We start from the raw sequence: 25,351 nt of genomic DNA, 5'->3' as shown, positions 1-25,351 counted from the left end.
AATTAGATTCAAAACACACTGAAGGAATAAGATCACAAAAGTTAGTATCTTTCTTCTCAAGCCAAGCCTTAAACTTTGGGTACTCCTTTTTCACGTGTCCTTTCTTTTTTTAAAAGAAACATCATGCACCTTATTTCTTCATAGGATAGGATGCAATACCTTTTCCTTTTTTCTTATGAGCTTGCTTCTTACCATTCTCATTTGTTACCAACAGTGCACTTTCACCAAATTTTTGAACTAGCCTTCTTTTCTCTTGTACACACATTACCATTAATTCATTGATGGACTACTTTTCTTTATGTGTGTTGTAAGAAATCTTAAAAAGTTCGTACTGGACAAGAAGAGAATTCAGAATAAGATGCACTAGAAATAAGTCAAAGATCTCAACCTATAAGGTCTTTAGTTGTGTTGCTATGTTTCTCAACCTCGTGATATGCTCACGCACACCCCTTACGTCGGTAAACTTCATGGATGACAATTGTGCCATTAAGGTGCTTGCAAGTGCCTTACTAAAAGAATCAAATTGTTCATCAATAGCTTTTATATAATTCTTGACATTTTTGCAATCAGGAATTGAACCATGGATACTAGCTGAGATACAAAATATAATAAACATCATACTTAAATGGGTAGATTTGTTTCACCGTTCGTATAATGCTACCTCGGTTTGAGTACTAGCATCAGTAGGTGTCGGAGGCTCTTCCCTACAAAAAACATAGTCAAGATTTGCATACCCTAAGTGACAGAAACCTTAACTTTCCACTCATTATAGTTATCACCACTTAACAAATGAACTTTAGATATAATTTCAGATATCATTGCTACTGAAAATAATAAATTATGCTAACATTACTGAACTTTAAATAAGCACATCAAAATCCATAACATATGATAATACATACCAATGCAAGTCATATCAACATAAATATGAACCACAATGTCATTAAAATCTATCTGTGAAAAAAGATTTTAACACATAAATATATATTCACTATATTGACTAAAATATTGAAATTAGAAAATAAAATAATACTTAATACTTGTGGGTTAATTAAAAAGTAAAAGTTATTTTCTATTTTGACCTAATTATATGTGAATAACAATAAATTTGTGTGGGTAAGTTCACTATATCATTCACAACAATTACAAATATATCATATTAATTTTTATGTGATTTCTTTAAATACAATTATTATCAAGAATGTTGTGGTTACTCCTTAATAAATTAGTATTAATTACAATATGATAAACAACGAAAGAATTTCTATTACATGCAAATATAATCATTATTATCACATAAATAGATATAGCAACAAAAAATATATTAAGATTGAATATGTTCCAATGGCTAAACTTTTTTATTTAAAAAAATAGAATATCCAAGTTCAACACTCACTCAAAACAAAATTTGTAATTTTGTAGCAATTTTGAATTCAAACAAATGAATAACAATATTTAAAACAGAAATCCAGTTAAAGACAAAAAGAAAAACCGGCCAAACATAATACAACCTTATTCTTCTTTTTCTTTTCTTGAATTAATGCAAAATCGAAGCCAAGGCTATGGCTAGCCCTTACTTCACTACCAATGAAATAAATCGACGACATTCAAGTCATAGTAGTTCGACAAAGTTTTTCAGGGATATTTACCATTATTCTCTCTTCTCTTTATTTGGATTTCTTAATTAAATTTTAAAATTATTTTTGCATTAGAAATATTAAATACTCACAATTCTAAAATAAGTATAAGTTCTCTAAATGATATTAAGTAATTTTAAAATTTAGTAACAAATTTGAATTTTTTTTGGATTCAAAAATTGTTTGTGCTTCTTCAGATAATAATGACTAGGCAGAAGAAAATTTTTACATGTTAGTTATTTTATAAATCTACTAATTTATGTATTCCTATTTATTGTCATATATATTCTTAATTCGATTTGAAATTTCTAATTCTTGAATTACTAATTTTGGATGGAACTAGAATATCTATCATGATAATTAAAATCGGGACACTACAAGAAAACAGGTCTGTTAGCATACTTTTTTCTTGCCACGCTTTAAAAGCGTGGCCAAAAGTGGTCAATGACCACGCTTTTATGAGGGTGGCAATTGTTTAGTGGTTTGGCCACGTTGTTTTGTTACGCTTCAAAAACGTGGCCATAGAGTGAAACAGGCACGCTTTTAATGAGGGTGGCAACTTATTAGTAATTTGGCTACGCTTTTTTTTGTCACGCTTCAAAAACGTGGCCATAAAGAGAAACAGGCACACTTTTAAAGCATGGCAAAATATTTTTATTATTGGTACGTTTTTAAAGCATGCCGATTATTTCTAACTCTTTTGGCACTCCTAAAAGACGTGGCCACAAAGTTTTCACAAAAAATTTGAATTTTTTATCACTTTTAACAAAACCCTTATTCCTACAGCGCGGCACCAGAGAGAAACCCTAAATCTAAATCACCCTCTCCCTTCAGTGGAACCTTAACTCCCTAAGTATCTTCTCTCGCTCTCTTATCTGCCTTTTAATTTTCTCTTCCGTCACTCTCTTCTCTTCCTCGCACACGCTAGAACCGCCGTCGCTCACAGCCTCACGCCGTCGCACAGAATCCCCTTCGCACACGCCATCGCAAACTCGCACGTCTTACGGTCTCGATCCAAGGCGTGTCCTCCTCGTCATGTCGTCTCCGTCCTGTGAACATCTGCGTCCCACTCTCCCGTCCTGTGAGCGTCACTGTCCTCCCTGTCCCGTGAACGCCGCTATCCTCCTAAGTTCTAATGATAAACTTATTTTGTCCTAATTCAATTATTAGTTTTGTTATAGAATTGTAATTTTTAATTATATTCATGTAAATTAATAAAAAATCAATTCTTTTATACCTTATATTTTTTTTAATTTGACAAAGGAATAGGCCACGATTTTAAAGCGTGGCAATAGGTTCATTTCTAGGTACGTTTAAAAGCGTAACCTTATATTTCTCTATTGGCACGCTTTTGAAGTGTACCCAAAACCAACCTTTTGGGCACACTTCAAAAGCGTGGCGATATGTGAATTTTTCGGACGCTTTTAAAGCGTAGCTATAGGTTAACACCTATGGCTACGCTTTTAAGCGTGGCAAGAGATATAAGCGTACCAAAAAAGAAAGTGTGCCGATAGATCCACAAAACGTGGCGATAGAGCAATTGACACGCTGGCGGATGTGACCCTTTCAAAAGCGTACCAATAGCTCAAAAAGCGTGGTGAAAAGCTATCGGCACGTTCTTTAGTACTTTTCGACACGTTTTAAAAACGTGGCAGAAAACTTATTTTCTTATAGTGAAATTTAAATTATACTTTTTTGTAAACAGTTATATTCTCTCTATTAAAGAACAAATTAACTGTCAATACAGTTAACAAATAAATTTTTTTATTAATTATAATACCATTTAAACTAATATCTATATTAATAAATTACACTATAAATAGAATAAAATTTTAACACATGGTGGCAGGTAGCAGCAAATATCATAATAAAATTAGACTATAAATAAAGTGTCTTTTCGGCCAACCTTAGCTTTGAGGTTTGATTGAAGCAAAAGCCTTTATCCATGTCGTTGTTGGGGCCTTGAGAGCAAAAATAAAAAATCAGTATTCCTATTTGCGCGATATATATATAGGGGAAGACCATATGACCTCATCATGTATGCAACAACTACTGTTGGCAGCACCAGCAAGTCATCCTCAAATTATGAAAACATTCTTTGAATCCATTAAGAAAAGTGTGCATCCGCTCTCATGCGAGTTTTTCATATTGCTTGATTAGGAATAAAAGAATTAAGAGAGTGTTAGGAACTAATAAATTTTATAATTTGTAGTTATTAATTAATTATTATTTATATTTTTAATAGTATAAAATTATATTTAATAGCATTAAATTATTTATTTTTTTTATTACTTGTAGAAACAAAATCTGACATTAAACTAAGTATTATATATTTATATATAAATATTTATACTATTTAATTTATTTTTAATATATATTTTATATTTTAATATATATTTTATACGAATGACTGATAGAATGATTAACATTTAGTATATGCATGCAATATGATGATTATGAATAATATATATTATGTAACACTAGATTTTTTTTTATTTCAATTGAACTATCAATATATATTCAAATCTCATCATAAGAAAATGAATTAACTCAATTTAATTCAAATGAAAGAATTGTATTTGTAGGATTCAAATCCATAATCAAATTACAGCAATATTTTTTGACATAAAATAATCCATTTTCAAGTTTTCTGGTACAAGCTAAATTAGTCATTCATTGGTTCAATTGAGTACGTGGAAAAATCAACCAAAGATGAGTGGAACAAATCTACATCTATATATATACATTACACACACATCTAGTTTTGTGCTTCTAAGAAAGCGCTCTGGTGGGGCATTCTGATCTATCTTTTTAGGTGGGATTTCAAATTGCAGAGAGAAAGGGACAGGTTAGGGAATATAGAAGAAGGGAAAGCATGGCTACACCTACAGGCAAAGTACCAACAAAGTGATTAAGTGACCCCTCTCAAATACTTGCCAGTCCAAGTCTTCCACACCACACAGCCTGTCTTCTTCATATATTGAAAATTAATTTTTAATTAGTTAATACTTAATATTAGTCAATTTATTTTATTATTGTAAAATTGCTTTTTTCTTAATTCATTTTTTTTGAAAGAATTTAAAATTTAAAAAATAATTTTGAAAAAATTAGGTGATATTAATTGAAAAATATTGACTTATTAATTAAGTGTGTATATATATTCTCAGTTACACCAATTTTTAGCTGAACTAAGAAGCTACAGTAAATATGTGTCACATTGTGGCCACCGGAACAAAGAATATAGATTTTTGAAACTTTCCTACATAGACATAAATTCCTTAGAGGAGATTCCAAGATTAAGGAACTGGCTTGTATTTTCATCAAAGATAAGGAAATAACATCATTGGTTTAGTTTTTATTTCGGAGTAATAATCTACTACCTATCCTTCAATATCATAGACAAAGTCAAATCTAGTCTGAATACAATGAAAATTAAATATGGTAGGACAAGGAAAAATATTAATCATATACTTTAGTTTTATAAAGTTGATTCTTTTATTTCCGATTCTTAAGTATTTAATTGGCATTTATTTTTTAAGTTTCTATCACGGTTGATTTGTAATAGTTATCTTTGTTATTATCTAAGTATTTGTATGTTAGCGAATTTGGGAAATAATATAGAGACTAATTATCCAAAATCAACTTTTTAAATTTTAAAGGTAAATATTTTAGTCTTTAAAAATTTAATATACAATATAATTTTTAATATTTACTTTTGTTAGTCAATGTAGTTATTAATAAGATTCTTTGTTATTTACTATCGTCAATTACTGATATGAGATATTAATTTTCACAAGTAGTTGTTATCACTCAAGTCGTTGTGAACGTGGTTGTGGATAAAAATGGATTTCCAAGTTTAGAAATGCCATAAAAAGAGATATTAAAAATTGTAAACTCAAAAGTTCTGAAAAGTGACTAGTATCCTAGCTGTGCAGTTCATAGTAGATAGTTTTCAGTATACCACATCGGATGATGAACTTTTGGTGCGCACTGCATGATTGGAGAATAGGATTGTGAAGAAATTTTGATTGATACCGGAAAATATTCAAATTTGCTTTTCAAGAATGCTTTTGATGCATTGGGGCTAAAGGATCAACACCTAAAACCACATCTTTCTGGAGTAGTCGGTCGAGGGTTACTACATCAAAAGGTGCTGATATCCGAATGGTACGAGCCGAGTTTGTTGTCCTAAAGGATTCAACAGCTTATAATGTGATCCTTGAAAGGAAGACAATCAATGACCTCTGTGCATTCATATGAACTAAATTCTCAGTTATGAAATTCTTGATCTCTGAAGGTCGGATAGCTACTATCGGTGGAGATAGGGTAGCTTCTCTAAAGGTGCAACAACGCAAGTTTGACTTTGAGGGATAAAGCCAAAGATCCTACTAGAGTGTTCTTAGTCGACTTGGATTTTCGAGTTCAAGAGAAACTAAGATCAAAACCCAATGAAAATTTGAAAAGATTCCAAATTGACGATGTTGCGAAAATATACTATGAACAACAAGGATCTACCTTACCCCCTGAATTCAGAACTTCTGGATTTCTTAAGAGATAATGTAGATTTATTTGCTTGGAAACTTTCTGATATGCATGGAATTAATCCTATGTTCATATCTCACTAACTTGCTATTGACCCCACCTTTAAGCTGGTTGCGTAGCGACGTCGAAAGATGTCACCCGGTCGAACTACCGAGGTCAAAATGCAAGTTCAAGGATTATTGGATGCTGGGTTCATTAGAGAGCTAATATATTTGACATGGCTATCTAATGTTGTAATGGTGAAAAAATCTAATGGGAAGTGATGTATGTGTGTGGATTACACAAATTTGAATAAAAGCCAGCCCGAAAAATTGCTTTTCTTTACCCAACATTGATAAGATGATACATTCGGCCTTAGGATATCAGGTTCCGAGTTTCTTAGATCTTATAGTGGGTATAATCAAATACCTATGGATAAGCTCGATGAAGATAAAACTGCTTTTACTACTCCTGAAGGAATTTATTGTTATACTGTAATGTCTTTTGGTTTGAAAAATACAGGAGCCACTTATCTAGGTTGATGGCCAAAGTATTTAAGCAGCAAATAAAAAAATATGAAAGTCTACATTGATGATATGTCGATAAAAACTAAAGAGGATTCCGACTTGATTGCTGTTCTGTAGGAGATTTTCAACTACCTCCGACTTCATCAAATGAGGTTGAATCCAGTAAAAATGTGCTTTTAGAGTTTGGGAAAGTAAATTTTTAGGCTTTGTAGTAATCCAAACGGGAATAGAGGATAATCCCGAGAAATGTCAAGCTATACCAGACATGATGAGTACTCAGAAGCTTAAAAAGGTGCAAAGGCTCATAGGTCGGTTAACTGCATTGTCAAGATTTTTAGGATCTTCAGCTGAAAAAGCGAGGTCATTTTTTAATTTAATGAGGAAAGGTGTGGATTTTGCATAGACAGAGACGTGTGAGATAGCTTTCAAACACTTTAAAAATTTATTATCATCTCCCCTTGTCCTAGCAAAATCAGAACCTAAAAATCCTCTATATTTGTACTTATTTGTAATTATGGAAACTATGACTTCAGCCTTAGTACTAGAGGATGAGAGTAAACGACAATGACTTGTATTTTGTTAGTAAGGTTCTTCAAGGTCTTAAACTAAGATACTCGAAATTAGAAAATCTGGCTTTTGCATTACTAACATCGGCACATCAGTTGTGTCAGTACTTTCGAAGTTACCTAATCATAGTACAAATTGACTGATCGATTAAAGTTTTTTTTGCAAAACCCAACTTGGCAAGTCGGATGATAAGTTAGTCTATAGAGCTATCTAAATTTGATATACAATACGAGTCATACTCTGCATTAAGGCTTAGGCGATGGTTGATTTTTTAGCTGAGATGACTCACCTAGTTTCTGAGGTACCAAAATGGGATGTTCATGTGGATGGAGTTTCTAATGTAAAAAATGGAGGTACCGATCTTATCCTAACTAAAGGGGATGACATGGTGATTAAGGCCTCCATAAAATTTGAATTTCCTATTTCTAACAATCAAGCTAAGTCTAAAGCTTTGCTTGTAGGTTTACTGTTAGCTCGGGATGTCGGAGCAACGAAATCACTATTTAGTGATTCACAGATTGTAACGTCCCATGTTAATGGTGAATATCAAGTAAGAGATCTGCTATTACAACAGTAGTTGAAAAGGGTACAAAAGGAGGTACAATTCTTTAATTCCATTTCCACTAAAAATGTGCCAATGGAACAAAATACATGAGCTGATGTATTATCCAAATTAGCAAATACTAAACCTAGAAGTGGGAATCAAAGCTTAATACAAGAAGTTCTCACAAAGCCTTTTGTTAATATTTCTAAAGTTACAATCTCACATTCTAGTGACTTTAGTAGTTGGATGGACCTATATACATGTATTTGGAATAGGGAATTTTGCCTAGTGATGTTAAGCAAGCTAAAAGTTATGATTCAAACCAACTAAATACACCATAATAAATAGACAGTTATATAAAAAGGGGGTGTCACATCCTTACTGAATTGTTTGAATCCTCAACGAACAATGTATGTATTGTGTAACACCCTACCAACAGAGCTTTACGCTTAAGTTGTAAAACAGAGGTGGTGTGGTATTACGACTTCTAAAATAAAATATATATACATATAATAATTGAAAGAACGTAGAATACTAGGAGCCTTAAAGAGTAGGTGGTGCGTGGAATTAACTTCTTACAACTAAACCAGCAAGTGTATTGGGTCGTCCAAGTAATACCTGAGGTGAGTCAGGGTCGATCCCAGGAGGATTGTCAGCTTAGATCAAACAGTGGTTATCTTGTAAATCTTATTTAGGCAAATAGAAAAGTTATGTAGTTGTTTAAGCGCATAAAAGTAAAATAAAGATAATGTTACTTAATGGTTGTGAATTGAATGAAGAATATGGTTAAGGCTTCGGAGATGCTTTGTTCTTATAGATCAATACATTCTTACTATCTACTCCAACTGTGAATAATTTCTTCTATAGCAGGCTGTATGTGATCAACGCCGGCTGAGAGGCCACCAATCTTCCTCTAGGCTGAACATCGGGTTTAGTGCGCATCCAGTCTGAATGAGGGTGAAGCTCCTGCAGTTCATTCCCTTGGTGATTGATGCGGTATTTACAACTCACACTACTAACCGGCAAGTGCACCAGGTCGTACCAAGTAATACCTTACGTGAGTAAGGGTCGATCCCACGAGGATTGATGGAACAAGCAACAATAGCGTTTGATAGGATTAGTTAGGCAAGCAAAAATTGGTTTTGAGATGTTCAAAAGGTTTAAGTTCGAACTCAGAATATCAAAAAGATAGACAAATAAATAAGTTGGGAATAAAATATTGAGAAAACAGTTAAGGTTTCAGAGTTATCTATTTTCCAGATTAACTTTTATTACTAACTAATTTAATCATGCATGATATAATTTCATGGCAAACTATATATGACTAGACCCTAATTCCTTAGACCTTCCTAGTCTCCTCTAAAATTCATTAACTGCCAATTCCTTGGTCAATTAATTCCAATTAGGGGGTGATGATCAATTTCTAGTTTATACGCTAAAAGAATCCTAATTATCCACAAATAAAGGGATTATATGTCACATATCCCATTAAATAAAAATAATTAAAAATTCAGTATAATATGTTTTCAAGCTGTTGTTCAAGTAAAGAGCTTTTCCAAGTTTTACAAGAACTCAATTAGAACATGGGTCATACTTCCGTTCCACCCATATTTCATAAAATGGAGAACGAAAACAATTATTGAAATATAAATCAAGACATGAATTAAATTAGAAAGATTAAACGAATTAATCCATTACAAATAGACAGAGCTCCTAACCTTAACAGTGGAGGTTTAGTTTCTCATAGAATGTAGAATGTAAATTTGTATAGAATTCCCTAATGGAATCCCCCTAATGTAATCTACCTAATAGAAGAGAAGTCTCCCCTTTTTATAACTAATCCTAATTAATTTAAAATCTAATTATCTAAAAATAAAAATAATATCTTTTCCTAAAAGATAAGATTTGAATTTAAATTCGAATTAATTAACAGAATTTCAGTTGATGGGTGGGGACCACTTGCTTTGTCCATTCTGCAGCTTCTAATATGTGTTTTCTGGGCTAGAAAGTGGGTCAAAACAGCCCAGAAATCACCCCAGCGTCATTTGTATTTTTGTAGATCGCGCATGTGACGCGTCCGCGTCGTCCATGCATTCGCGTCATTTGTGCATATTCCAGTCCACGCGTTCGCGTTAGGCACGCGATCGCGTCATTGCGATTTCTCCATTCTGCGCGGCCGCGTGAGCTACGCGTCCGCGTCGGTCTTCGCTGGTTATCTCTTTGGTTTCTTCTTTTTTTCTGCAGAAACTTCATCAAATCCCTCCGAATGCTACCTAAAATAAATAAAATTGCTCAAAACTCAAAATAGCATCCATAGTGGCTAAAATATAATTAATTCTTAATTAAACTCAATAAATTAAATGCAAATTCACTAGGAAAAGATAGACAAGATGCTCACGCATCACAACACCAAACTTAAACTGTTGCTTGTCCTCAAGCAACCAAAACTAATATAAGCTTATGATGTGAATTTGCATGAGAATGAGAGTTCGATTAAGCTCATGTCTCTTTTTATAGTGGGGTTTATAACTGTAATCTTGAATAGGTTTGGCATCTCACTCTCCTTTGAATCAAGATTGTTATTGTGATCTTTACATTTCAGTTTAATCCTTGAACACAGCAACATTTACTTTAATTTATTTTTCTTTGGTGCTTTGCACCTTGAGCCTAGCCGTGACTTTAAATGTTTTGTCTCAAGGATTACTTGACACAGAAACACCACAAGCACTTAACTAGGGGACTCTCTTTGTGTCCTGATTTTTCTTTCAGTTACTCCCAGACAGTGGTGCTCAAAGCCTTTGGCATACTCTGTTAAATGTAACTGATCTCGACTCTAAGTGTTCTGTCTCAAGGATTACTTGACACAATCACACCACAAGCATATGACTAGGGAAACAACTCTTTGAGCTTTTAATCATGTCTGACCTCCCTAGTCATTGATGCTCAGAGCCTTGGACCTTGCTTTTATTTTATTTTATTGTTTTTTTCGCTGTTTCTTTTGCTTCAAGAATTAAATTTTTTATTTATTTCAGAGAAGGCATAATAATTCTCTAAATTCCTGTTCCTTATACATCAACATTCCTTGATTCAAATTCAAATATACAATATTCATATCATGCATTCAAAAATCACAGAAAATACCACCACATTTAAGTAAATAAGACTATTCTTAAAATTAAACTCAATTTCTCATGCAATACATCACTTCTTTTCTTTTATTTTTAGATTCAAGTTCAGTGAGTGGTACATGAAACATCTTTTCAGCATTAAAGCAATTAAAAGAAAACTAATCCTATGATTCTAACTAATAAAAGATCATGCAACAAACAAAGCAAAATACCAGAAAACTGGAACATAACGTAGAAGAAGAGGGGGAGGAATAAAAATGAAAGAAACTCAACCACCTTAGTTATCATAGCGGTCGCTTTATTCTTCAAGCTGTGCTCCTCAATTAAGATGATTCGCCTCTCTTTTGGGTCAGAAAACCAATAAGCGCAGCGTCCAACAACACCAAACTTAAAGGTTTGCTTGTCCTCAAGCAAATAAGAACTAAAAATAGAAGAGATAAATATTATGAGGAGAGAAAAATAAAAAGATAAAAGAATAAGAGAGAATTAGGATTGGGAGAGGGAGAAAGAAAACTGGGCGGCGCAAGCGACGCGAACGCGTGCAGCACGCATACGCGTGGGTCGCGAATGTTCTTAGTGACGCGTTAGCGTCAGGCACGCATCCACGTGCCCTTGATTTTGTGTGATTCGCGCGAAGCCAGCCGCGCGCCTGCGCGACTTTCTGTTCACATGGCTTGGGAACCAAAATTTCATACGACGCGTTCGCGTCATGCACGCGCACGCGTGGATGGCCAAATGTGCAATTGACGCGGCCACGTGACCAAATTTGTGCTTCTAGCACACTTCCTGCCCCAAGCCAGCACAACTCTCTGTCCAAACACTCTTTTACGTCGAATTTGCAGGTCACAAACAACGCGAACGCGTGGGGTCGTTAATGCGAAAGGCTCCATTCTGGCACCACTCCTGCGTAACTCTCTGTCAAATTTATTTTTCACACACACCCCTCTGACGCGTACGCGTCAACGACGCTTGCGCGTCGGATACACAATTCTCTTTTCTTTTTTTTAGCTTGAGGTGTTCGGTTCCTGAGGTAAAATAGCTGCATGATCAGAAAATTAGCAAGAACTCAATAAAAATAAAATAAATGCGAAAACTACTACTACAAAAAACAACTAAGAATGAAAAGAAATGATCATACCATGGTGGGTTGTCTCCCACCAAGCACTTTTAGTTAAAGTCCTTAAGTTGGACATGTGGTGAGCTCCTTGTCATGGTGGCTTATGCTTGTACTGATCCAGGAATCCCCACCAATGTTTGTAATTCCAATGGCTACCGGGATCCCAAACTAGGTGCATAACGCCTTTTAGCAAGTTGAAGCAAGTGACAGGGCTCCAAGAGTGTTGATTTTGGGAATGAATTCCAGGGTCCCATACCTTGCTTTTACACCCGTCTTCTTGTGTATCACCATTGTTCTCACTAGATGGCAAGCAATCTGAATTCTCACAGAGACATCCAAACAACCTTCTATATCCTTTCAAGTGAGCTCTACACCAATCCTTGCACTTCAATTTGGAGCATGCAACCATACTGAACCTTGCTTGACAACTCTTACCACTAACCATCTTCCTCTTACTCTCAATGCCACAAAGAGCTCTAAGTTAACCATCCGTCTCTAGTAGCCCATATTCAAATGGGAAAGTAAGGATTAAGGATAAGAATTTTACCCACTTGAATGTTGTATTGGATGGTGATGGTGGTTTTGCAAGCTCGACTCCCTTGTGTTCTTCTTTGAATTCTTCTACCTCTTTGCAAGCTTTCTCAATTTCAACATCTTCCTCTTGGTAGCTGTCTTCTAATTCAATCTCTTCTTCATTGCTTACCAAAGGCATGAGAGGTTGTGCATCTTCTTCCTTTGCTTTTGCATCTTTCTTTTGTTCCATGTGTGAGGATGAAAAGTTCTCTAGTTCACTAGAGTATAAACTCCTTTGATTGATTTCCTCACTTTCTTCCATAGGATCTTGCATTATATCTCTTGGAAAGGAATTTGCTTGCTCCTCTTCCTGTGACTTGATTATTGCCTGCACATAGTTCTCTATATTTTTAACACTTGTCTTTATATCATGTAGGCATTCTTTCATGAGGAGCTCAAGATCTGATGGTATTTGAGATGAATAGGAAGATGGTGGCTCTTGATATGGGTAAAAGGATGATAGTTCTTGATATGGGTAGAAAGGTGGTGGTTCTTAGTACGAATATGGAGATGGTAGTTCTTGATAGTTGGAACATGGAGCATTGAAGTTTCTTTGGTTTTGACTTTGCCAATCAAAATTTGGATAATTCCTCCATCCACCATAATATGAATCACTACTCGGGTGTGAGTAGTAACCCATGTGATCTCTCTCCATTATTTTTCCTCAACACAAAATACCAAAAAGGATTAAACGCTCCATGTGGTAGATAGGAAAGCAAAGAAGAAAGAACAGAATTCTAAGAATTAAAATAAAACTAACTGGGAGACACCAAACTTATTTTTAGAAATTAAGAAAAATATTGGTGCTATTTATTTAAATTTTTTTTAAAATAAATAATAAAAACATTTTTTTTCGAAAATTTAAAATTTAATTAAATATATATTTTTTTTGAAAATCAAATAATAATAAAAAATAAAACGAAACAGGGAAAGGGGGAGTAAACAAAAAGGAAAAGTAAAGAGAAAAAAATAACGTAAAGGACAAAAGAAAAAAATTAACGTAAATAAAAAAAATAACGTAAAAAAAATTTTTTTTTGAAAATTTAAAGCAAAATTTTTTTTAAATAAAATTAAAACTAAAACGCCTAATCTAAGCAATCAAACAACTAATAGTTGTTAATCACAATCAATCTTCGGCAACGGCGCCAAAAACTTGATGCTGTATTTACAACCCACAATACTAATCGGCAAGTGCACCAAGTCGTATCAAGTAATACCTTACATGAGTAAGGGTCGATCCCACGAGGATTGATGGATCAAGCAACAATAGCGTTTGATAGGATTAGTTAGGCAAGCAAAAATTGGTTTTCAGATGTTCAAAAGGTTTAAATTTGAACTCAGAATATCAAAAGGATAGACAAATAAATAAGTTGGGAATAAAATATTGAGAAAACAGTTAAGGTCTCAGAGTTATCTATTTTCCATATTAACTTTTATTACTAACTAATTTAATCATGCAAGATATAATTTCATGGCAAACTACATATGACTAGACCCTAATTCCTTAGACCTTCCTAGTCTCCTCTAAAATTCATTAACTGCCAATTCCTTGATCAATTAATTCCAATTAGGGGGTGATGATCAATTTCTAGTTTATATGCTAAAAGAATCCTAATTATCCACAAATAAAGGGATTATATGTCACATATCCCATTAAATACAAACAATTAAAAATTTAGTATAATATGTTTCCAAGTTGTTGTTCAAGTAAAGAGTTTTTCCAAGTTTTACAAGAACTCAATTAGAACATTGGTCATACTTCCGTTCCACCCATATTTCATAAAATGGAGAATGAAAACAATTATTGAAATATAAATCAAGACATGAATTAAATTAGAAAGATCAAAAGAATTAATCCATTACAAATAGACAGAGCTCCTAACCTTAACAGTGGAAGTTTAGTTGCTCATGGAATGTAGAATGTAAATTTGTATACAATTTTCTAATGGAATCCCCCAAATGTAATCTACCTAATGGAAGAGAAGTCTCCCCTTTTTATAACTAATCCTAATTAATTTAAAATCTAATTATCTAAAAATAAAAATAATATCTTTTCCTAAAAGATAATATTTGAATTTAAATTCGAATTAATTAACAGAATTTCAGTTGATGGGTGGGGACCACTTGCTTTGTCCATTCTGCAGCTTCTAATCTGTGTTTTCTGGGCTAGAAAGTGGATCAAAACAGCCCAGAAATCACCCCAGCGTCATTTGTATTTTTGCAGATCACGCGTGACGCGTCCGCGTAGTCCACACATTCGCGTCATTTGTGCATATTCCAGTCCACGCGTTCGCGTCAGGCACGTGATTGCGTCATTGCGATTTCTCCATTCCGCGCAGTCGCGTGAGCTACGCGTCCGCGTCGGTCTTTGTTGGTTATCTCTTTGGTTTCTTCTTTTTCTCTGCAGAAACTTCATCAAATCCATCCGAATGCTACCTAAAATAAATAAAATTGCACAAAACTCAAAATAGCATCCATAGTGTCTAAAATATAATTAATTCTTAATTAAACTCAATAAATTAGATGCAAATTCACTAGAAAAAGATAGACAAGATGCTCACGCATCAGTGATCCTACTCAAAATGCCACAGATAAGGTCTAATCTTCTGGATTAGAGAATGTTGCGCCTTGGTTCTAGCCTTTACCACAAAGACCCTAATCTCTCCATACCTCGGCTAAACTGATGTCTCGAGAAGTCCCCAACGAAGTCGAAGATTAGCGGTCTAAGAGATGTATAATCAAGCTAATGGTTTATTGATATCCGATGAAAGACGCTCGCTGAACCCATGTAGAATAGAGATAACTTGTGACGGTTCAACTCATTCATAAGGTTAAAGAATGAAGATACATCTTAGGAGAGAATCAAACACGAATTGAAATAGAACAGTAGTACTTTTATTAATCCATAAAACTCAGCAGAGCTCCTAACCTTAACCTAGGAGGTTTAGTGGCTCATACTGTACAATGAAACTCGAAAATATGAAAAATTTTCTATGGTTGTCGAAGATCTAAAACAAGGGTGATCTTCTCCTATATTTACTAATCTAATAACTAAGGATTACAGAAATATGATATGCTTAGGCTTGTAGTGCGAAAATCCACTTATGGGGCCCACTTGGTGAGTGTTTGGGCTAAGCTAAGGGTGTCTCCACGTGCTGGTAGGCTTCTTGGGTGATGAACGCCTGCTTGGGACACCTTTTTGGATGTTGGACACCAGATGCTCCCTTTTGGGCGTCCAACAGGGATGTAAAGGTCATCAACCTTCACCAAGACATCCTCTACTAGGTCATATGCTCTTTTTATTAACTTGTCTGCCATCTATAGTGAGATATTTGCAGCTTGTACCTCAAAGATTCCCAACTTCTCCATTACAGGGAGTGGCATGAGGTTTATACTTGACCATAGGTCACACAGAGCCTTCTCAAAGGTCATGGTGCCTATGGTGCAAGGAATTAGGAAGCATTCGGGATCCGGAAGCTTTTGAGGTAGCTTCTGCTTAACCAAAGCATTGAGTTCTTTAGTAAGCACTGGAGGTTTTTCCTCCAATGTCTTTACTCCAAATAACTTTGGGTTTAGCTTCATGAGAGCTCCTAGGTACCGAGCAACTTGCTCTTCCCTAGTTTCTTCATCCTCATCAGAGGATGAGTATTTATCAGAACTCATGCATTGCAAGAGTGCATGCAAGGGGGACCTCTATGGTCTCTACATGAGCCTTGGCTTTATTTAATTCTTGGATAGGGAATTCATCAGTGGACGCTGAATACTCAGTAGGAGCACCCTTACTGGTGTTCAGCGCTATCTCTTGTGCCTTTTTGGGCATTAAACGCTCGGTAAGGATATATTCACTAGCGTTCAACACCAACTTCTCTGCCAATTTGGGCGTTGAACGCCCAGTAAGGTCTTCCTTACTGCCGTTAAATGCCATTAAAGGTGTAGCATTGGGCGTTGAACGCCCAGTAAGGACTTTCTTACTGGCGTTTAACTCCAAGAATGGCATATCATTGGGTGTTGAACGCTCATTAGGGATCTCATTATTGGCGTTCAACGCTAGATTACTCCCTTTAGATTCGGCCTCAGCTTCAGTAGTGATGGGCTTGCACTCTTCTCTTGGCTTTACTTAAGTGTTACTAGGAAGAGTGTTAGGAGGAGTCTCAGGGATTCTATTGCTCAGTTGACCAACTTGTACCTCCATATTTCTAATGGCGGATCTTGTGTCAGTTATGAAGCTATGAGTGGTCTTAGAGAGGTTGGAAACTATTTTGACTTAGTCAGAAAGGTTCTGCTTAGGAGTCTCCATATGTTCCTTAGAAGATGGGAATGGTGGCCTGTTGTTGAACCTATTCTGTTGATCCTTCCATGAAAGGTTAGGGTGATTCCTCCATGAGAGATTATAGGTGTTTCTATAGAGTTCTCCCATGTAATTCATCTCTTCTATCATGGATTGGTCAGGATCATAAGCTTCTACTTCAGAGGAAGCTTATTGGGTGCTTGATGAGCGGATAATTTATACGCTTTTTGGCATTGTTTTTAGGATGTTTTAGTTAGTTTTTATTATATTTTTATTAGTTTTTATTTAAAATTTACTTTTCTGGGATTTACTATGATTTTGTGTGTTTTTCTGTGATTTCAGGTATTTTCTGGCTGAAATTGAGGGACCTGAGCAAAAATCTGATTCAGAGGCAGAAAAAGGACTGCAGATGCTGTTGGATTCTGACCTCCCTGCACTCGAAGTGGATTTTCTAGAGCTACAGAAGCCCAATTGACAAGCTCTCAATTGCGTTGGAAAGTAGATATCCTGGGCTTTCCAGCAATATATAATAGTCCATACTTTTCCCGAGATTTGATGGTCCAAACCGGCGTTCCAAATCAGCTCAAGACTGCCCGGGCGCTAAACGCCGGAACTGGCACAAAAATGGGAGTTAAACGCCCAAACTGGCACAAAATCTGGCGTTTAACTCCAAGAAAAGTCTCTACACATAGAAGCTTCAATGCTCAGCCCAAACATACACCAAGTGGGCTCGGAAGTGGATTTTTATGTCATTTACTCATTTTTGTAAACCCTAAGCTACTAGTTCTCTATAAATAGGACCTTTTTGCTATTGTATTAGAAATCTTTTGATCAATTTAGATCTTAGGATCATCTTTGGACGTCTAGTTCTTAGATCATGGAGGCTGGCCTCACGGCCATTCCTAGACCTTGTTCTTATGTATTTTCAACGGTGGAGTTTCTACATACCATAGATTAAGGTGTGGAGCTCTGCTGTACCTCGAGTATTAATGCAATTACTATTGTTCTTCTATTTAATTCAGCTTATTCTTGTTCTAAGATATCACTTGTTCCTTAACTTGATGAATGTGATGATTTGTGACACTCATCATCATTCTCACCTATGAACGTATGCCTGACAACCGCCTTCGTTCTACCTTAGATTGAGTGGATATCTCTTGGATTCCTTAATTAGAATCTTCGTGGTATAAGCTAGAATTGATGGCAGCATTCTTGAGAATCCGGAAGGTCTAAACCTTGTCTGTGGTATTCTGAGTAGGATTCAATGATTGAATGACTGTGACGAGCTTCAAACTCGCGATTGTGGGGCGTTAGTGACAGACGCAAAAGAATCACTGGATTCTATTCCGACATGATCGAGAATCGACAGATGAATAGCCGTGCTGTGACAGAGCGCGTTGAACATTTTCATTGAGAGGACGGGACTGTAGCCATTGACAACGGTGATGCCCAACATATAGCTTGCCATGGAAAGGAGTAAGAAGGATTGGATGAAGACAGTAGGAAAGCAGAGAGACAGAAGGGACAAAGCATCTCCATACGCTTATCTGAAATTCTCACCAATGAATTACGTAAGTATCTCTATCTTTATTTTATGTTTTATTTATCTTTTAATCATTAATCTTCCATAACCATTTGAATCCGCCTGACGGAGATTTACAAGATGACCATAGCTTGCTTCAAACCAACAATCTCCGTGGGATCGATCCTTACTCGCGTAAGGTTTATTACTTGGACGAACCAGTGCACTTGCTGGTTAGTTGTGCGAAGTTGTGATAAAGAGTTGAGATTGCAATTGAGCGTACCATGTTGATGGCGCCATTGATGATCACAATTTCGTGCACCAGTGCTGCTAGCTGTAACTTGCATTCCAGTCAAATGTTGAGAGATCATATTGAGCTGTTGGGTCACGATCTTGTTCTGAACCAATATGGCATTCAAAGTGTCAACTTCAAGACCTCCTTTCTTCTGAGCTGCCCCATTATTCATAGGGTTTCTCTCAGAGGTGTATATGAAGTGGTTGTTTGCAACCATCTCAATGAGTTCCTTTTCCTCTTCAGGCATTTTCTTCAAGTGGAGTGATCCACCTGCAAAGCTGTCCAATGATATTTTGGACATCTTAGACAAACCATCATAGAATATACCTAGGATAGACTATTCTGAGAGCATGTTAGGAGGACATCTTTTGATCAGTTGCTTGTATCTTTCTTAGGCTTCATAGAGGGATTCACCTTCTTTTTGTCTGAAGTTTTGAACTTCCACTCTGATTTTGCTCATCTTTTGAGCTGGAAAGAACTTGGCCAAGAAAGAATTGACCAACTTTTCCCAAGAGTCTAGGCTTTCTTTAGGTTGAGAGTCCAACCATATTCTAGATCTGTCTCTAACCGCAAAGGAAAAGAGCATAAGTCTGTAGACCTCAGGATCTACTCTATTGGTCTTAACAGTGTCATAGATTTACAAGAATTCAGATAAAAATTGGTGTGGATCTTCTAGTGGAAGTCCATGAAACTTGCAATTCTATTGCATAAGAGAGACTAACTGAGGCTTAAGCTCAAAGTTATTTGCTTTAGTGGCAGGTATGGAGATACTTCTTTCATAGAAATAAGAAGTTGGTATGGTGTAGTCACCAAGAACCTTTCTTGCATCTCCTTCATTGTTAGGCTCGGCTGCCATGCTTTCATCTTCTTGTTCAAAAATCTTTGTGAGATTTCCTTTAGAGTGTTGTGCTTTAGCTTGTTGCAGACGCTTTTTTAAGGTCCTCTCAGGTTCAGAATCAAGATTAAAGAAAAGTTCTTTATCTCTGTTCCTGCTTATAAACAAGAAAAGAAAGCAAAGAAAGAAAGAAAAGAAGTCTCCATGTCACAGTATAAAGAATTTCTTGTGAGATGTGAAGAAGAAAGAAGAATGATGATAGAAGAAGAAGAAGAAGAATTCGGCTATGAGGAGTAGAGATTTCGAATATTAAGAAGTAGAAAGAGAAATAGGAAATGTTTCTCTTTTTGTTTATTACTTAAAACTTGAAAACAAGAAACAAATTAAGAGTTAAGATAAATAATTAATTAAAAAGATTTAAAAATTAAAGTGTGATTTTCAAAAGAGAAGAGAGAGAAATAGAAGGGAAGTTTTCAAAAATAGAAGAGAAAGGAATTAGTTAGAAGTTTTGGAAAGAAAGAAAGAGAAAACAAGTAATTAATTAAGAAAGATTTGAAATTAAGATAAGTTAAAAGATTAGAAAAATATTTGAATTTAAAATTTAAAATTAGAAAAAATAAGATAGAAGTTGAAAAGAGTTGAAAAAGATTTTATTTTAAAATTTGAAATTAGAAAAGATAAGATAAGAAGTTGAAAAGATTTGGAAAATATTTGAAAGAGATAAGATTTGAAATTTGATTTTTGAAAAATATTTGATTTTGAAATTTGAAATTTGAAATTTGAAATTGAGTATTAAAAATTGAATTTGAAATAAGATAAGATAAGATTTTTGAAATTTAAAGAAAGATAAAAAGATAAGATAGTAATTTGAAAATATTTGATTTTTAAGATAAGATAAGATAATGCTTTTGAAATTAAAATTTGAAATCTTTTTGAAATTTTCGAAAATTAAGATAAAAGAAAAGATATATATTTTTTTGAATTAATAAAGAAAGCGAAAAACAACTAAATGACACCAAACTTAAAATTTTTAGATCTAAAGACTCTAAGTTTTGAAAATTTTAAAGAAAAACACCTAAAGACACCAAACTTAAAAATTTTTAAAGATCAAAACAAGAAGAAAAACAAGAACAACTTGAAGACCAAGAAGAACACCAACAATAAACTCGAAAAATTCAAATCAATTAAGAAACATACAATGGACACCAAACTTAAGATTTGACACTACACCTAAATAAAAGATACTATTTTTGAAATTTTTTTTGAAAAAGACTTAAGAAAGGTTGAACTCTAACAAGAACAAGAACAAAAGACTCAAACAAAAGATAAAGATTAATAAAGAAAAGAAAAGATTTTGAAAATCTTTTTATTTTTTTTGAAAAAGAAAATAAAAGACTAAAAAAAATTAAAAACAATACCTAATCTAAGCAATAAGATAATCTGTTAGTTTGTTCAAACTCAAACAGTCCCCGACAACGTCACCAAAAACTTGGTGCGCAGAATTTAACTTCGTACAACTGAACCAGCAAGTGTACTAGGGTCGTCCAAGTAATACCTGAGGTGAGTCAGGGTCGATCCTACGAGGATTGTCGGCTTGGATCAAATAGTGGTTATATTATAAATCTTAGTCAGGCATATAGAAAAGTTGTGTAGTTGTTTAAGCGCATATAAGTAAAATAAAGATAACGTTACTCAGTGGTTGTGAATTCAATGATAAGAAGATGATTAAGGCTTCAGAGATACTTTGTTCTTCTAGATCAATACATTCATACTATCTACTCCAATTGTGAATGATTTCTTCTATAGCAGGCTGTATGTGATCAACGCCGGTTGAGAGGCCGCCAATCTTCCTCTAGGCTGAACACCAAGTTTAGTGCGCATCCAGTCTGAATGAGGGTGAAGTTCCTGTAGTTCATTCCCTTGGTGATCCTAATCAAAACATCAAAGACAAGGTCGAATCTTCCAGATCAGAGAATGTTGTGCCTTGGTTCTAGCCTTTACCACAAATACCCTAATCTCCCTATACCTCGGCTGAACTGATGTCTCGAGAAGTCCCCAACGATGCCATGAATTAGCCGTCTAAGAGATGTATAATCAAGCTAGTGGTTCATTGATATTCAATGAAAGACGCTCGCTGAACCCATGTAGAATAGAGATAACTTGTAACGGTTCAACTCATTCATAAGGTTGAAAAACAAAGATACATCTTAGGAGAGAATCAAACACGAATTGAAATAGAATCCATAAAACTCAGCAGAGCTCCTAACCTTAGCCTAGGAGGTTTAGTGGCTCATACTGTACATTGAAACTCAAAAATATGAAAAATGTTCTATGGTTTTCGAAGATCTAAAACAAGGGTGATCTTCTCCTATATATACTAATCTAATAACTAAGGATTACAAAAATATGATAGGCTTAGGCTTATAGTGCGATAATTCACTTCTGGGGCCCCCTTGGTGAGTGTTTGGGCGCTAAGCTAAGGGTGTCTCCCCGTGTTGGTAGGCTCCTTGGGCGTTGAACGCCTGCTTGGGACACCTTTTTGGGCGTCCAACGCTAGAAAGGGGGTAGATGGCTGGCTTTGAACGCAAGTTTTGGGCTTTCATCTCCAAAGACAAGTATGGACTATTTTAAATTTTTGGAAAGACCTGGATGTGAGCTTTCCATAGCCATTGAGAAAGCTCCATTTGGATATCTGTAGCTCTAGAAATGCTTGCTTGAGTGCACGGAGGTCAGATCCTGACAACATCTGCTATGCTTTCCTTGGCTCTGAATCAGACTTTGTCAAAACTCTCAGATTTCAGCTAGAAAATACCTGAAATCACCATAAAACAGAACAACTCATAGTAAAATCCAAAAATGTGAATTTTATACTTAAACCTATGAAAACATAATAAAACTTAAACAAAATATGCTAAAAACTATATGAAAATGATGTAAAAAAGCGTGTAAAATATCCGCTCATCAGTAGGTAAAGCAAAATCGTAAAATTAAAAGCATAACACTCATGAATAAGGATTAATTGCGTACGAAGAAATTTAAGGTTCATAAAAAGAAACGAACAGAAAGCAAGATTAGAGGGTCAAGAGTACAGAATAACAAGCTCCTAACTCAGCCTGCGAAGCTAAGGCTGGCCGGACCCATAGCCCAGAATATACAAAAGAAACCCTAGTTCTCCATACACCTCTAAGAGGTACAAAAATAAAACAAGTTATTAGGAGAGTTCTATGCATATGGTTATATATAAACAGTACACAAAATAATGTCCCAAAAGTTCCACTTCGCTGCAGAAACTCTAGACGCCTAGTGAGGTGCCTCTTGACCTACATATGAAAAATACAAGTATCCGTATGGAATGAGAACCGGGGGTTCTCAGCACGGTAAAGGTGCCACATACATAAGATATAAGGTCCCGAGAAAGTCAGAGGCAATCCTAGAACTCCGACACTCAAATTGTAGAACTTAAGAAACTAAAATAGAAATCATAAACAGATGGTCCTCTAGGGTTCTAAACTTGATCAAAACATCACTAAAACCCCCTAATCTCTCTGCCCTCCCTCCGATCCTCTAACTCCGATGAACCCACGCAAACAAACAAGCAGATAATAGCAAACACAGGTAGAATACAAGTAATGTAGATAACAAATATCACAAATAAGCATATTAACATTCACTTAGTCCATTCTCAATTAATGCATAAGCAAGCAAATTAAACAATATGCATATGATGTATGCTTGTCCTATGGCTGATGAGTCTCATCTATCAGTTATAAAGTCAACCTAACAAGTCTGGCTGCTAAACCCTGGATTGTCCCCCGTCGCGCATTCCCAAGAGTCTATGCATAGCTTTTTCTTTTATATATAATTTGCTCATTGGGGGCATCCTTCCTGAGGATTTATACGTGCTCAGTTACCCTTACGATATAGGGTCAACAGAGTATCAAATCTCAACCTGGAACATGTGGTGGCAAGCCACTATTCTTTACCCAGAGAAACTCGTACTCAGACAAGATTGAGTGCATAAGCCACATAAACATTTATAATCATTCATAATCATTGCACAATAATTCATTATAGTCATGGCATCACATATACTCCACTCTTTGTACTTTTCATACATAATTCATCATTTTTCAATCTTACTCCACCCCCAAGTTATCACCTTTTTCTAGATTCATCTCATTACTAGGCATACTACTAAGATCTAGGGCTAAAAGAGTAAAAATAGATGTTTAGAGGTTCTAAATTAGGTTTTAAAACACAAAAATTAACTTTGCTGAAAACAAGGGTCCCGCGTATGCATGTGTACGCATTTTTTCTTGCTCGCGTACGCAAACACCTTGCTCGCGTACACGAGATGCCCAACCTGGAAGGGCTGGTCACGTTGCGTGCAATGGTCGTGTACGCAAGATATGCAGAGTGGCAAAAACGTTGAATGCTGCAGAATTTCAGTTTTGCACTCCGAACTTCCGATGTGCATAACTTTTTCATTTTAAAACATTTTGTTAGGAAATTATTTTAATTTTCTAATTTGTTTGTGGGCAATACATATATTAATTATAATCACAAATTATGCTATTTCAAATTAAATGACTTATATAATGGTGATCTCATTTATTGTTATAAATGCTAAATTGAATAAGTCATTATTACTTTTGATTTGGAATTAAATGAGAATAAAACCAGATATTATCTTTTGTTCTTTAGATAATTATCTTTTGGATTTTAAATATATTATCTTTTGGACTTTAGATATTATTTTATTTGGGTTTTTGGATTTAATGGGTGCCAGGCTCAAATATAAATATGCCTTCAGGGTTTCGGTCTCCAATATACTAAAGCCGCCTTTGTTGCTCTTTCCCCATCAAAAGAGTTGCAGTTCAACCATCTAAGAATACAGAAGACTTTGGTTGAGGAAGATCGAAAGAACACAAGATCCAAATTTTTTCATCAATTTCTGACTCTTATGAGTAAAAATACGCTTCCGCATTATGCTATATTTTTTTGGTGATTCAATATATATAGATGATCTGAGTTATTGAAATTGATTTATTTCAACAACTGGCAATGTGATGGGGAAAAAAAAAGGTAATGCTTGAACGTCATAATCCACAAAAATATAATATGTGCATGTTTTGTGAATTATATTTGTTTTACCATGCCTTGGGGTAGGAACAAAATAAATTAAATGATCCTCTATATATATATAAGCCAAGTCTCTGGTGGCTATGTCTATGGTAACTAGTGGTGGCTAAGGTTACACTTTTAACTTAAAAGTGTAACCTTTCACAAAGAAAAGTGTCACCTAATGGAAAAAAGTAAATTAGAAGATTTAAGAGAAGAAATAATTAAGTTATCAAAATTAATAGATCAAAAATTAATGATTTTAACTAATGTCAACTGTAATGACACCGAATTCTTAAAATCAATACAAACTAATTTTTCTCAAAATCTTTACTTTACTATAAGTTTTATTGAAGGACTTCAAAAACCTGAAAAAACTTATTTTTCACACGGAATTTCTAAAAAATGTTACCATGAAAATGATTCCCCACATCTATATCATACTTTTAACCCACAATTAAATTCTATAGTAGATATGCTTGAAGAAATATTAACATCCATAAAATTTCAAAGAAATAAGGAAAAAGAGAATCCCAAGAAAGAAAAATTTCAAAACATAACAGATTTAAAAGTAAAACCACCACTAAAATTATGAATATTGAAGAAAAATTAGAAGAAGTTACAATGCTTTTTAAACAATTAAAAATGGCTCAAGAAAATAATATTATGGAACATG

The 25,351-nt window shown here is 34.8% G+C and overlaps 1 non-coding gene across 1 annotated transcript; it reads left to right on the top strand.

Moving 5' to 3' along the window:
- Positions 1 to 19,064: 19,064 nt before the first annotated feature.
- Positions 19,065 to 19,173, top strand: LOC127746028 (small nucleolar RNA R71). The gene has a single exon (XR_008007649.1). It is a non-coding gene; the product is annotated as a small nucleolar RNA R71 (small nucleolar RNA).
- Positions 19,174 to 25,351: the final 6,178 nt, after the last annotated feature.

Source organism: Arachis duranensis, chromosome 3, assembly GCF_000817695.3.
Source record: "Arachis duranensis cultivar V14167 chromosome 3, aradu.V14167.gnm2.J7QH, whole genome shotgun sequence".
In the NCBI taxonomy this organism is placed as follows: Eukaryota; Viridiplantae; Streptophyta; class Magnoliopsida; order Fabales; family Fabaceae; genus Arachis; species Arachis duranensis.
The sequence above is the reverse complement of the archived record's forward strand: the minus strand, read 5'-3'. Positions and strand labels throughout refer to the sequence as shown.